The following is a 12,201-nucleotide window of genomic DNA, read 5'->3' as shown; positions in this document are numbered from 1 at the left end:
ACACACACGGGCCCGTTTCTTTCTGAAGCTAAAAGTCCACATACATGACCGAGCTTGCAGAAGGTCAACCCGTGCGCAAGATTTCAACGCTTTTCCTCTTGCTCGCCTAGTGGTGTGGGTCCTTGTTGGGGGCATGTTTACGTGAAAACAGCATTACGCCATAAAATAATTCACACTCACATAAGTGTAGCAAAAAAGTGACTAAATATGCTGCAATGTGAATGCCAGGCCAGTAGCTGGCGCTGTCTTGTAGTTGTCTTTCTGGCTTATAAGTGCTGTAAAAGTTGTCGTTTTGGGTCATGACATACTTGCACATGTTCAAATTGGACACTTAATCATATTCTCCACTTTCACCGGCAACCATTTAAATGACTTCATGACAACTGTGTCGTTTTTCTTTAAATGTACAGTCTGAGAACTGTTTTCAGAATTTTAAATGCTACAGACTTTTACATTACTGCCATATTTAGCACATCTGTTTAGATATTTTCATGTCATACATTAATGGACAAGTGTTTTTAAAAAATATTATATTGAGTGGAATTCTTCCCCATTGAGTCGGCTTAGGATTGTGACCACCGATATACGTACAAATTTGGATTATGTCATAAAAACGAGGGCCACCTATATCTCTGTTCAAAAAGAAAACATATTTCCTGGATGCAATTTCAGATGTAACCTTCGGTGCTTGCATCAGTGATTTTTGTTACTGTGGACATTTCATTAGTCAAGTTGTGATAATAATGATAAACATGATCGTTTTGTTTGAAATTGAATGCAATGTTTATCCTGTTTCATCTTTGGTTATGTAAACGACAAGCCAAAACAAAACCCTTTTCCTGTGTTTCCAATTCAAAAAACGATCAAAGTCATTCAAAAATGACGAGCTGGTGAGGTTGCATGACTGTGATTACAAAATTAAACTAATGATGTGATTTCTATCAGATTTTATCGATCCTCCTCGCTGGGGAAATTTAATTGTAAATGCGGACACACGAACGGCATTGGCCCATTGCCTCACTTCTAAGTCATTTCTTCAAACACAGCATCAGCCATTGGACGCCTCTCAAAAGTTCCGGCTCACGGGGCCGAGTCGCCAAGCCAAATACGAGAGGGCGTCCACTGGGCTTGCTTTCAACTCCACTTGATTAAAAATTGAACACTGAATAGCTGCAGTGTTGAACAATAATGCTGAGAAAGAAGTATTTTGTGCAGTTCCCATTAGTCAGGAAGAGGATGGAAATGGGGAGTCACAGACAGGAAAAGGAAGTTCAGATTATTAAAAAAGGAATCTAAAAGCAACACAGGTCACTCCTGCTGATGTATCATCAGGGAAGAGCAAAGGATGCCATCATTTAGTTCACAGACCTCTCCTCTGTGACACTCCATAAACACGCATTAAAAAAAAAAAAAAAAAAGAATTCAGAAGCAGCAGTCCCTCCCTCTTGAGGTCAAAACTGTCATCAACAATCACATCATCCATCCTGTAATTTCCCCAATCTCTCCATTCCCAACGGGATGAAAGAATTCCAAACTGCACTTCCTGTCTTCTGCTTCGTTTCTTCATTCTTCTCAAATAAAGAACAATTTTCAGGGATTTCCCATACCTAAGAACTCAGCACACGTAGCAGGCGTGGCTATCCTGCTTTAAATTTATGTCCAGTAGGGGTGGAGGGCACGACCTCAAACAAATTATCTCAGTAGCAGGAGGTGCTCCACCCTTGTGGAGCTGAGTTATTGGTTTTGTATATTATGACAAGTCATCAATCTTTGATGTCATACTCCGCCCACACGCAATGATGGAAACTTCCATTTTTCACCATTTCGCGCCGCTCATCTGTCTCAGTTTAAATTTGATAGTAATTACGTTAGGACACGTTTATCTTTAATGACCCCTGGAAATGGACAAAATGACCCTAAAATGGCTGCTTTAACCCAAAATGGATTTTTGATTTCATTGACTCATCTCAGGCGTTTTTTGTTTTTTTTCGGGTGTATGTACGCTACTTAAGACATTTTTCTAGGTTTACCAATGATAAATATACCCATCAAATTTCATGTTGCTTGGTTGAACCAGCTTCAAGGGCTGAAATTTCAAATACACGGGAAGGTTAAATTAGACCATGTAGACTTGATTTGTTTGTTTGCTTTTATTTTTTGTTAGGGCTAAGCATTGTAGAAATGCATACCAAATCTCACGTTAAGTTGAACCGTCTTCATGGGCTGAATTTTCTCACTAAGACCTTTTCGAACTGAATTGTTTGCCGTTTCTCGACCATTCATTTCACGTGTTTCCGGGCATACGTTCTTCAGACGTTTTTGTTGGGCTATCCATTGTAGACAAGCATACTAAATTCCATGTTGCTAAGTTGAACCAGCTTCAGGGACTGAATTGTTCAAAATTGTTAGAACAATAACGCAATGTTAGCCATTTCTCGAAGGACGTTCCTCCATTGGCATCCCATGGTTTTGGCTTCATCATCTGTGCGCCTCCCTGCTAGATGGCGCACCATAAAAGAAGAGTCCGACGGTTGCGGGCCAGCAGGCAATGAGTCACTTTCTTAAACGTAACCACAAATGGACCACATCCTTAAACACAGCGATGTGGGGGTGGAGGCGAGTCGACGGCACGTCCCCAAACGTCCCGGCTGAGATGAGCTCCACTGCATCGCCGGTGGCTTCAAGTCTTCGCGGGAAGGAGATGCGAAACACGGCGGCCTTGAAGCATTTATGCTTTAATGAGGCCTTTGGAGTGTGACCGAGCTAATGTTTATTTTCTTGCAATCAGCAGAAATACACAAACACTCAGTAGGGGGTCCCCAAAAGAGAACTTGAAGGCAAACAGAATGCACACAGCAGACCTTTGCTGAGTTGTAATTGGTAAAAAAAAAAAAAAAGTGTTTTTGCACATGCGTTTTTCTCTTAGTAAAATACAGCTTTATTCTTCCAACTTTACCCTGTTTTTGATTTGAGTAATATGAGTAATCGTGACAGATTATGATTTTATCCTTGAAAAAGGTGAATTTCTCAACAACAAAAAAAAGAAAGAAAGAAAAACTGACTTCCTATACGGTTAAGACTTTACGACAGCGTATTAGGGCTACGTAGAAATATATATATATATTTTTAGAGGGCGGGGGCAATATGGCGAGAAAAGAAGTGGCACATTTGCCACTTTATAAACTGGCAATTATGATATTGATAATCTCTGCTAAAGCAATTAGTATCTCCTTGTTTGAAAACCTGACCGAAAAGTACATTTTAACGAGTTCTTTCCACCATAGACATTTTGCAAACTGTGACTTGTGCAGCGTGACACGTGCGTTTCCTTTCTGCCGGCACTACACATGACACAAACAGCTGCACGACGAGAAAAAAAGTGGCAAATTTGCCACTTTTTTTCTTGTTATTTTAAAAAGTGGAAACTTTGCCACTTTTATTCTCGGCTTTTTGCCCCCGCCCTCTAAAAGAAAATATATTTCTACGTGGCCCAAATACGCCGTCGTAAGAATTTAACTCAAATAAAAACAATTTTATTGTTATTTTTTTGTTTTTTTGCATATATTGTCTAAAAATGACTATGAACTAATTTTGTTTGTTTACTAAATGTCACCATTCAACAAGTCAAGATACACTAAAACCAGCCAGAACTTCACCAGTTTAAATTTAAATAAATAAAAAAATAAAAAATAAAATAAATAAATAAATAATTTGGCTCAATCGACTTGCCTTATGGAAATCAGTTGTGTATTTCCCCGCGTATTCCTAGCAACTAATAAACAAACCACATGCATTCAATTGTTTGGCAGATGTTAAAAAAAAAAAGAGATGAAGAAGAATGAAACATCTGTCGACATGACCTAGCCACACGACCATTTCACCGCTCACCCTATTATCACATCAAAGTGATTTCATGTTGACAGTGTGAAATGCTTCACTCATCATGTCACTTGTTACTTCAACTAAAAGTTAGTCGGTGACAAATTTGGCTTTGATGTGTTTCGTCTTACCCGGTTTAAATCACAATCGTGCTGTGTGCATGCAACCAGGTGTTGTCCTGATCTGATCCAGATTTAGAATCTTCTGGGGACTTCAACGCGAGTGTAGTGTTCCGTGTTTGTTTTAAATGTAACGGTCGTGGTTGTCTGTGTGCTGAGGGCACCACAGATGTCAAACGTTTGCTGCTAGGTTATTTGCAGAGCCATTTAATGATGATGTCATCCACTCACAGGCAGCACAACATGACATCGCTTTACTAGTGTGCAGGAATAAAGTGCAAAATTTGGTATTCCAGGTAAAATTAAGGCTGCAAGAAGCAATGAAAGGCTTCAAACCAAAATGGCTGACACACACATGCACTAACACATCCCACCACACAGCATGTATTGATAGTGATGTCATGTTGATGATGAGGTTGTGTAACTTTTACTGACTCCAAGCTGTGCCGGTCTTCTGTTTCTCATCAAACCTAGTAGAAGTTCATAAAGGCAAAACGTAAAGAAATAAATAACTATTTAGTCCTCTCCCCATTACAATATATTTAGTCTTTCTCTATTTTAAATTGATCTCTATCCATATTTTGTTTATTTATTGTAAATAATAAAACTGTAGGAAAAATACACAAGAGTCTTTATTTTACTAATTAAATGTTTAATTAAAAACATTTGTTTCAAAATAATAAGAAATAATTCCAATTTTATTTTTTTTTTATTTTTTTTTAACCTCATCTATGTTATGTGCTGGCCCTTCTATTATAAAAAAAAAAAAAAAAAAAAAAAAAAACTCACACTTGACCACAAAGTTTACGCACCCCTCCCATTCTCACCTTTGCAGTCAATTGATCTATATCAATATTTTGTTTATTTATTGTAAATAATTAAAAATTACAATACATAAAATTGTTTATTTTATTAATTGGTTAATATAAAATTAATTAGAATTTAATTTAAAACATTTATTTCAAAATGAAAACAATTCAAATTTTAAAACAAAAAACTAAATTAAATAAAACCTCATCTATGTTATGTGCCGGCCAATCTGTCTATTAATTAAAAAAACAAACAAAAAAAAACAAAAAAAGAAAGAAAAAAAAGAAAAGGAAAAAAAAAACCTCACACTTGACAACAAAGTTTATGCACCCATTCCATTCTCACATCTCTATCAATATTTTGTTTATTTATTGTAAAAAAAATAAAAAATAAAAAAAAAAATACATAAAATTGTTTATTTTATTAACTGGTTAATACACAATTTAATTATTAGAATAACATTTGGTTATTAAAACATTTATTTCAAAATGAAAACAAATGTTTCAAATTTTATTTAATTTATTTTTTGTTTTAAAACCACATCTATGTTTTCTGTTGTCCTGTCTGTCAATAAAAAAAATTTTTTTAAAAGTGCCACTTGGCCACAAAGTTTACGTGCCCCTCCTGTTCTCACCGTTGCAGTCCCAATTTCTGAACACTTTGGTTTTTGTTCGCATCTTGACCCATAAATGAGCCGTTGCCACCCACAAAGAATGTTTCTTTCAAACCTGCCTTCTGCGACAGAAGCTCAGCTCGTGTTTATTATGCTCACAAGAAGCCGCGCTAAGATAAACCCCCAAAACCCGGAGTGCAAAGCAGCAAAGCCAGAGCGAAAGCAGGCGACGCTAACGAGGAAAGTCTGCTCGCAAAGTCAACAAATGGCAACGCTTTCATGTGCTCGCATGCGCTGTGACCTCAGTGGACAAGAATGGAGAAAGATGGACGAGGGTGTTTGTCGTTTGCGGGTTTGCTCAGAAACATGTCACGGCGCAAACTGGAACCACATTAAAAAAAAATTGCGTTGATTTAAACAAACTGTGTCATGGCAACGCTAACAATGAGCTGAGCTTTAAATGGATACTTGACTCATTGAGCCATTTTCAGCAGTAAAATGTTAATATTTTGTCTATAAGTAATGTAGCAACTTCATTATTTTTCATGTACAATTAGTACCTTTAAAAAGTAATTTTTCTAACTTGCTGTCGACTGATGAGGACATCACCTAAACTGAGGAAGTAGTTAATGACCAATCATGGCTCAGTTTACTGACCAAACGCAGAAAACAGGTGAGCCATGATCGGCCATTACCGACTTCCTCAGCACAGGTGATGTCATCAATCAGTCGACAGCAAGTTATCAAATTCATTCTGGACAAAATGTGAACTTTTCACTGCTAAAAATTGTTCAATGAGTCAAGTATCCCTTTAATATGGGAAAAAAAAGAACCACATTGAAATTTTTTTTATTAATATTAACATGATTTGGTTGAGGTTCCGATTTGGTATCAAGAATACAAAATCTGTGAGAAATGTTTGTCTTTAAATGACCCTGTAAATGGTTAAAATGGCCGTAAAATGGCCAGTTCAAAACAAAATGGCGGATGTTCCAAGTGTTTTAATGAATGTGTTCCCGAGGCTTTTCTTGTAAGTCTACTCATGATTGACATTCCCTACCAAATTTTAGGTTGATGAGTGACACTGGATTTGGCAGCTGAAAAAAATAAAATAAAAAATAAATAAATCTTGTCATGGCGAGTAATCAAACTTTGCTGGCATGCCTCAATTCAAAATGGCAGACTTCCTTAGGATATTTAGGCATGGTTATTTGATTTGAGACTTTTTAGATTTAACACATGCCCGCAAAATTTCATCCTGCTAACGTAAACTGTCTTGTGAGCTAAATTTAAAACAAAAAATTATGGTGCATCATCAAACTTCTCTGCTGTGCTTCAAGCCAAATATCTGTGCCCTGTATGTTTTTGAGCATGTGTTATTGAGACTTTTTTTTGTGGTTCTAGTCAAAGTAGACATTGATACCAAACTTTATTGTTGCCAAGTTAAACGTTATTTGGGGCTGAATTTCTCACACATGCAAGTGTTCTATAGGAGTGTCATCAAACTTTATGGCCACACGTGTTTCAAACGAAAATGGTGGAATTTTCGAGCATTAAGTCTTGAGACTTTTTTGTGGGTTTAATCACAATAGACATATCTACCAAATTTCACGTAGCTAAGATAAACAGAAAAACTTTTTTTGTTTTTTAATGATTCATGGAGTGTTATCAAGCTTTGACACCTTGTTCCAAACCAAAATGGCCGACATCCCGTGTCTTTTCGGGCATGACGCTTTCAGACTTTTTTGTGGGTCTACTCATAATAAACATTCCGACCAAATTTCAATAAAATGAAAGTGGCTCTAGGGGCAGAACTTCAGAAAATCTCCATCGCACTGTTTGGGGTTATAGTGCCACCTGCTGCTGTGGCATACCTTGTACAGCCTTTTAATTTCTATTTGGACAAACTACTTATTTCATGACTTCACGTCCCGTGGCCCAGATTTGCTTATTGTAACACAGAGGCCAAAGAAATCAGTGAAATGAATCTTGACTTTATCACTGACAGGGTGAGAACTCCAAAATGCAGAAATCCCCAACCAAAGCGATGTTTACATTAAACTCGGCAGTATCGTTTGTACAATGATGTCATTTGGAAGTCATGTAGCTGCAAACGTTTGCTCCCCCCTCCTTCTAAAAGGTTGGGAAAGCGTCTGCTCGGTGTTACCGTAAAGATGCGACACTATCCTCGACTTCTATTCGCCAAAAATCAACCTTTTTTTTTTCTCATGTTCATTCAAACAGTTTAGATTCCGGTTCATGTCAGAAACATGCCAAAAATAGCAAACGTGTGCATACAGTGCTCTGCTTCTCCAAACAACCTCGTGGAAATGAAAAATGCATCTGTCATCGCATTGGAGGAGGGATCGCGTTGCCATAGCAACCAAAGCATCAGATGTAAATCATAATATCCCCGAGAACAGGAGAGGCAAATGCCCAAGGGCTGTATTTAATTTTTAAAATGGAGCAGATGGGGCAGGTAAAAAAAAAAAAATATGTAAAATATATTTTAATATTAAAATAATTCCCGCTTCTTTTTTGTTCACATTTATAATACATTTATAATAAATTAGCTAATAAAATTGTGTTAAATTGTTTATTTTACCAACGTTTCGTTCATGTAAAATAGTAAATTTCTACAGTCATGCTAATGTTTAATCATCAATGTAATAGAAATGTTTTATTTATATTTTAAAAATAATTTAATCAAAATTGTCTATCAAGTAAATAAAACGTGTACTGTAAAAGTAGTACTTTAAAAAAATAATAATAATTACAAAAAACAACAACTAACCAATGAAATATACAAGTAATAAATACATTCCATTAACCAAATATTTGGGGAAAACCAGCTAAATTAACCTCTAGATTCTCAATAATGTCAATTGGTCTGGATGAAAGCGAAGACTTAGCATGAGGCTGAGGCTGGAAAAAAAATGTTTTTCTAATGTAAATCAAAGGAGTCATTGTGGGTGTGAGCTGCCATCTTTGATTGGGGAAAATAAAACCACACTCCCCCTTCCCTCCGGAGAGGCGGCGAGCTGTCAATCGAGCTGCCGCCTTTTATGGCCGGGCCAACAAACCGTGCGGGGACGGGGTGGACTGAGGCCTGACAGGTGGAGGCCGTGTTGGAAAGAAGGAGGAAACGGCAAGAAAGACGGCAGAGTTGGACAGGCTAGCGAACATGTTGCTACAGATTGCATCTGGAAGATGACATCACCGTTTGAATGTGGCGTCTATGTCAGATTATGATATTTGCAGACATTTGGCTGCACGGGCAGACTGACTGAGCGCAGGAATTTGGCTTTATATTATATTATGTAATCGAGGCTTTTAAATCGCTTGTCGACAATGTATACATCGTGACACCACCGGAACCAAAATGGCTGACTTCACGTTTATTGAGACTCTTTTGTGAGTCTACTCATGATGGCCACATCCAAATTTCATGTAACCGAATGAAAGATTTTAAAAAACATTATTATTACTTTGAAGCAGCTGTGGAAGTACCAAAAATGACCAATGAACAGCATATTCAAAGCAAACTGACAGCGTTCCCGTATGTTTTTGGCCATGGCCTTGAGACTTTTTTTGTGGGTCCGGCCCACCAAATTTCACACTGTTAAATTGAGCTTGCTTTGGGAGCCAAATTTTTCAAAACTGCCAAATGTTTTGGTGATAAAATGTGTGTAATCCCTGGCGTATGAAGTGCTGCATCCATCAGTGAAAATGCTTGCATTGTTTTTAAAGGCAATCTTTCTTTTTAATCACAATAATGGCTCCACTATTACGAGTAGAAGCTGCTAGCTCCACCCTTGACCATCAAGTGACTAAAATCCACGTAATCCATGGCGTAAGAAGTGCTGCCTCCACCAGTGAAAATGTTTTGTCTGCGTGGGCACTCACATTTTTCCCACAATCCGGACTCTCCTTTCCAGAAATAGATGCTGCTCGCCTAGTCGCAACACCCTCACTCCAGCCCCACTCAAATGCTTTTTATTGTCTTCATGGGCACTTGCTTCTTTTCCACACTCAGTTCTCCATTTCCACAAATAGAATCCGCTCGCCTAGTTGTAACACCCTAGCTCTGCCTTTAATCATCATGGTAACATAATCCATGCAAGTATGAAAGCCTGTTGCTTTCCCCCCGACCACACTCCACCTCCACTTCGGTGTGTCGCAACTGCTCGCCTTGTTGCAACACCCTAGCGCCATCCCAGTCGAAAAGCATGCATAAAAAGTCTCCTTTTAAGAAGGCTCGGTAGTGAACCAGCACCTTAATGAAGAGTTATTCTTAAGAAGGTGATAAACGCACTGTACGTTTTGGCTTCTGTAGCGTTTGGAACGTTGTCATGTTGTCCTAACAAGCGGCAGACGGTTGACTGGCTCGCGTCCACGCTCAGAAACTTGAACAGCGCTTGGAAGGCAACCAGCTGGTGTTGTCATGTGGACCGCGTCAGTTTTAGCGGGGGACTGACTGGGGATGCAGTTAAGACACAGTACAGTGGTCCCAAGTGGGCGAGAATCAGGCTCAGGTGGCAGGAAGGGAAACGTATCTGTTTTGGATCAACGTCAGGTCACATTTGGCCTACGTGCGTTTGTTTAAAAGCTTTGTGAAGCCTGCATGTTCAGCGAGGAACTTTTTTTTACCTCCGCCAAGCAGCAATCCCTTAAGGTCTTGCTGGAAACGCTGTGTCATTATTCTTCCCATGAATAAAATGGCTTTTTTTGGGGGGGGGGACATATGCAACAGTTTGTTGCATTTATGGTGTCTCCTGGGAGGTTTGAAAAATGCAGCCCCCAACACCTGTTTTCAACACAAAATTTGGTGTACGTCACTGATGACAGGACGCACACAAAAAAAAGTCTCAAGCCGCCACACAATGTTGAAAATTAAGCCCGAGACTTCAGTTTCAACAACTTACAGGAAATTTGGCGAATATGAAAAAGTCTCAAAGACCCATGATCAATTCAAACAATCACTATTTAAAATGGGATACATTTTAAAAAATAATAATCTGGCCCCGAAGATAGTTCCACTTAGTATTTTATTTATTTTTATTTTATTTAACTTTTATTTAAGCAGGTAAAATGTTTGAGAACTAATTCACATGTACAAACACGATCTGGACAAGAACAAGAAGTCCCAACCGGAACATACAACACAATACACAAACCAAAAAATTAAACAAAAAAGCACAACACAAGTATGAACAAAGAAGAGAAGGACACTTGTGCTTATTATTACTGTAACAAGTGCAGGTGTCAACTACAAATTCCTGAATCTTGTTGTTTACAGGAGCATAAAGTTAAGTGGACCTGCCGGTATTGGCCACCTAGCGCCACCTACAGGATCCCATCACCCTTGCATGTCATCCTTTTTCACTTCAGCATAATGGCCCGGCTTTGGCCGAAGTCATGCTGTCTTTTGCCAAGATAGGCGACCCCTTTCTCAGTTTTTCCCTTAGCTCGAGGAACACTTTTGGGCTCCAGACCACCTACAGGGTCGAATGACGGCCAGTCAACAACGAGTGTCATAAAAGTTCGAAAGTGCGTCATAAACAACAGAACGACCCTTTGGACTGTTTGCGTTGAGGCCACACAGCGTCAAAAAAAGACAAGAGTGTAAAAGTCAACACACACTTGGAGGATGACTGACTTGTTGCTGTGTGTGTGTCAAATGTGTATTCGTTTTCAATGTGTTCAGTGTACAACACACACAATAGTGGTTATTTTTCCTGAAATGAGTTTTGATTGCACATATGGACAATGTCACAATGGAGGGTGTTACGCAACTACACACTTAGGCTACGCGCACACGTGCTCATGCCAAGTGACTGCTTTTTGTTGCGAATGGTGCCAACACGTGTGTAAGCGTGTGTATTTCAGGGGGTGGGGTATTCCAATTCTGAAAGGCTTCATTTGTTTTGGGCATTTATGTTGTGATCAAAATCAGAAGGGTTGTGGTCGGCATTATGATCTCATCATGTGAGAGCAAACAATAAAAGTGAAAACTAAATAAAAAATAACTATAAATGAAAAAACAAAACTACTGTTAATACATCAAACTGTACCAGAGAGACCCCGGTAAGCGTGAAAAACAAAAACTAAATAAAAAAGCAAGCCGTAAAAAGTGATTGTACTGGTTGGCACACGAGTGCTGTGTTGAATCAGCTGTCATGTTAACACAATGACATCATCCGCATTTCAAATACATCCACGCAGTTATTTGGCGAGCGCGAACCTGCTCGCTGACAATGGAAACAAGGCGGCTCGGAATGCGCGAGCGCGCAATGGATGTGCCTTCCGACGAATTTAGCACCCCCGCTGAGGTTTGTCCCAACATCACTCATACTTTTTCGACAAGTTTGGGCGCTGGTTTTGAGCGCCATGTCATCTGCTTCGTGGTCTTTCCATATGAGTCATCGCAGGGTGTCAAGCCAAGGATCCTCCAGAGGATCCCATTGTTGTGGCGTCCTGCGATGATTCCATTCATCATTGATTCCCTGCCCAAGAAAGTGGCCCTTGCGCTGCCCTGAAGCTATTGTTAGCGTTAATGCTAAGCCCCAGGTGGAAAACATTTTCCCTTACACTTTTCCAGCTAAGCTAATTAGAGGTTCTTGTTTCACTAAATTGCAAGTAGCTTCTTCATGTTGTTGTCAATTTCCTTACTTGATCTGTGGACTATTGTTTTCAGTGGGTCCCATAACCAACACCCTCAACAATAACCCACAAGCGCTCCTTGGAAAGTTAAAAAATTCAGCCTCAGACACCGGTTTC

Source organism: Festucalex cinctus, chromosome 18, assembly GCF_051991245.1.
Source record: "Festucalex cinctus isolate MCC-2025b chromosome 18, RoL_Fcin_1.0, whole genome shotgun sequence".
NCBI classification, from domain to species: domain Eukaryota; kingdom Metazoa; phylum Chordata; class Actinopteri; order Syngnathiformes; family Syngnathidae; genus Festucalex; species Festucalex cinctus.
Note: the sequence above shows the minus strand (reverse complement) of the source record.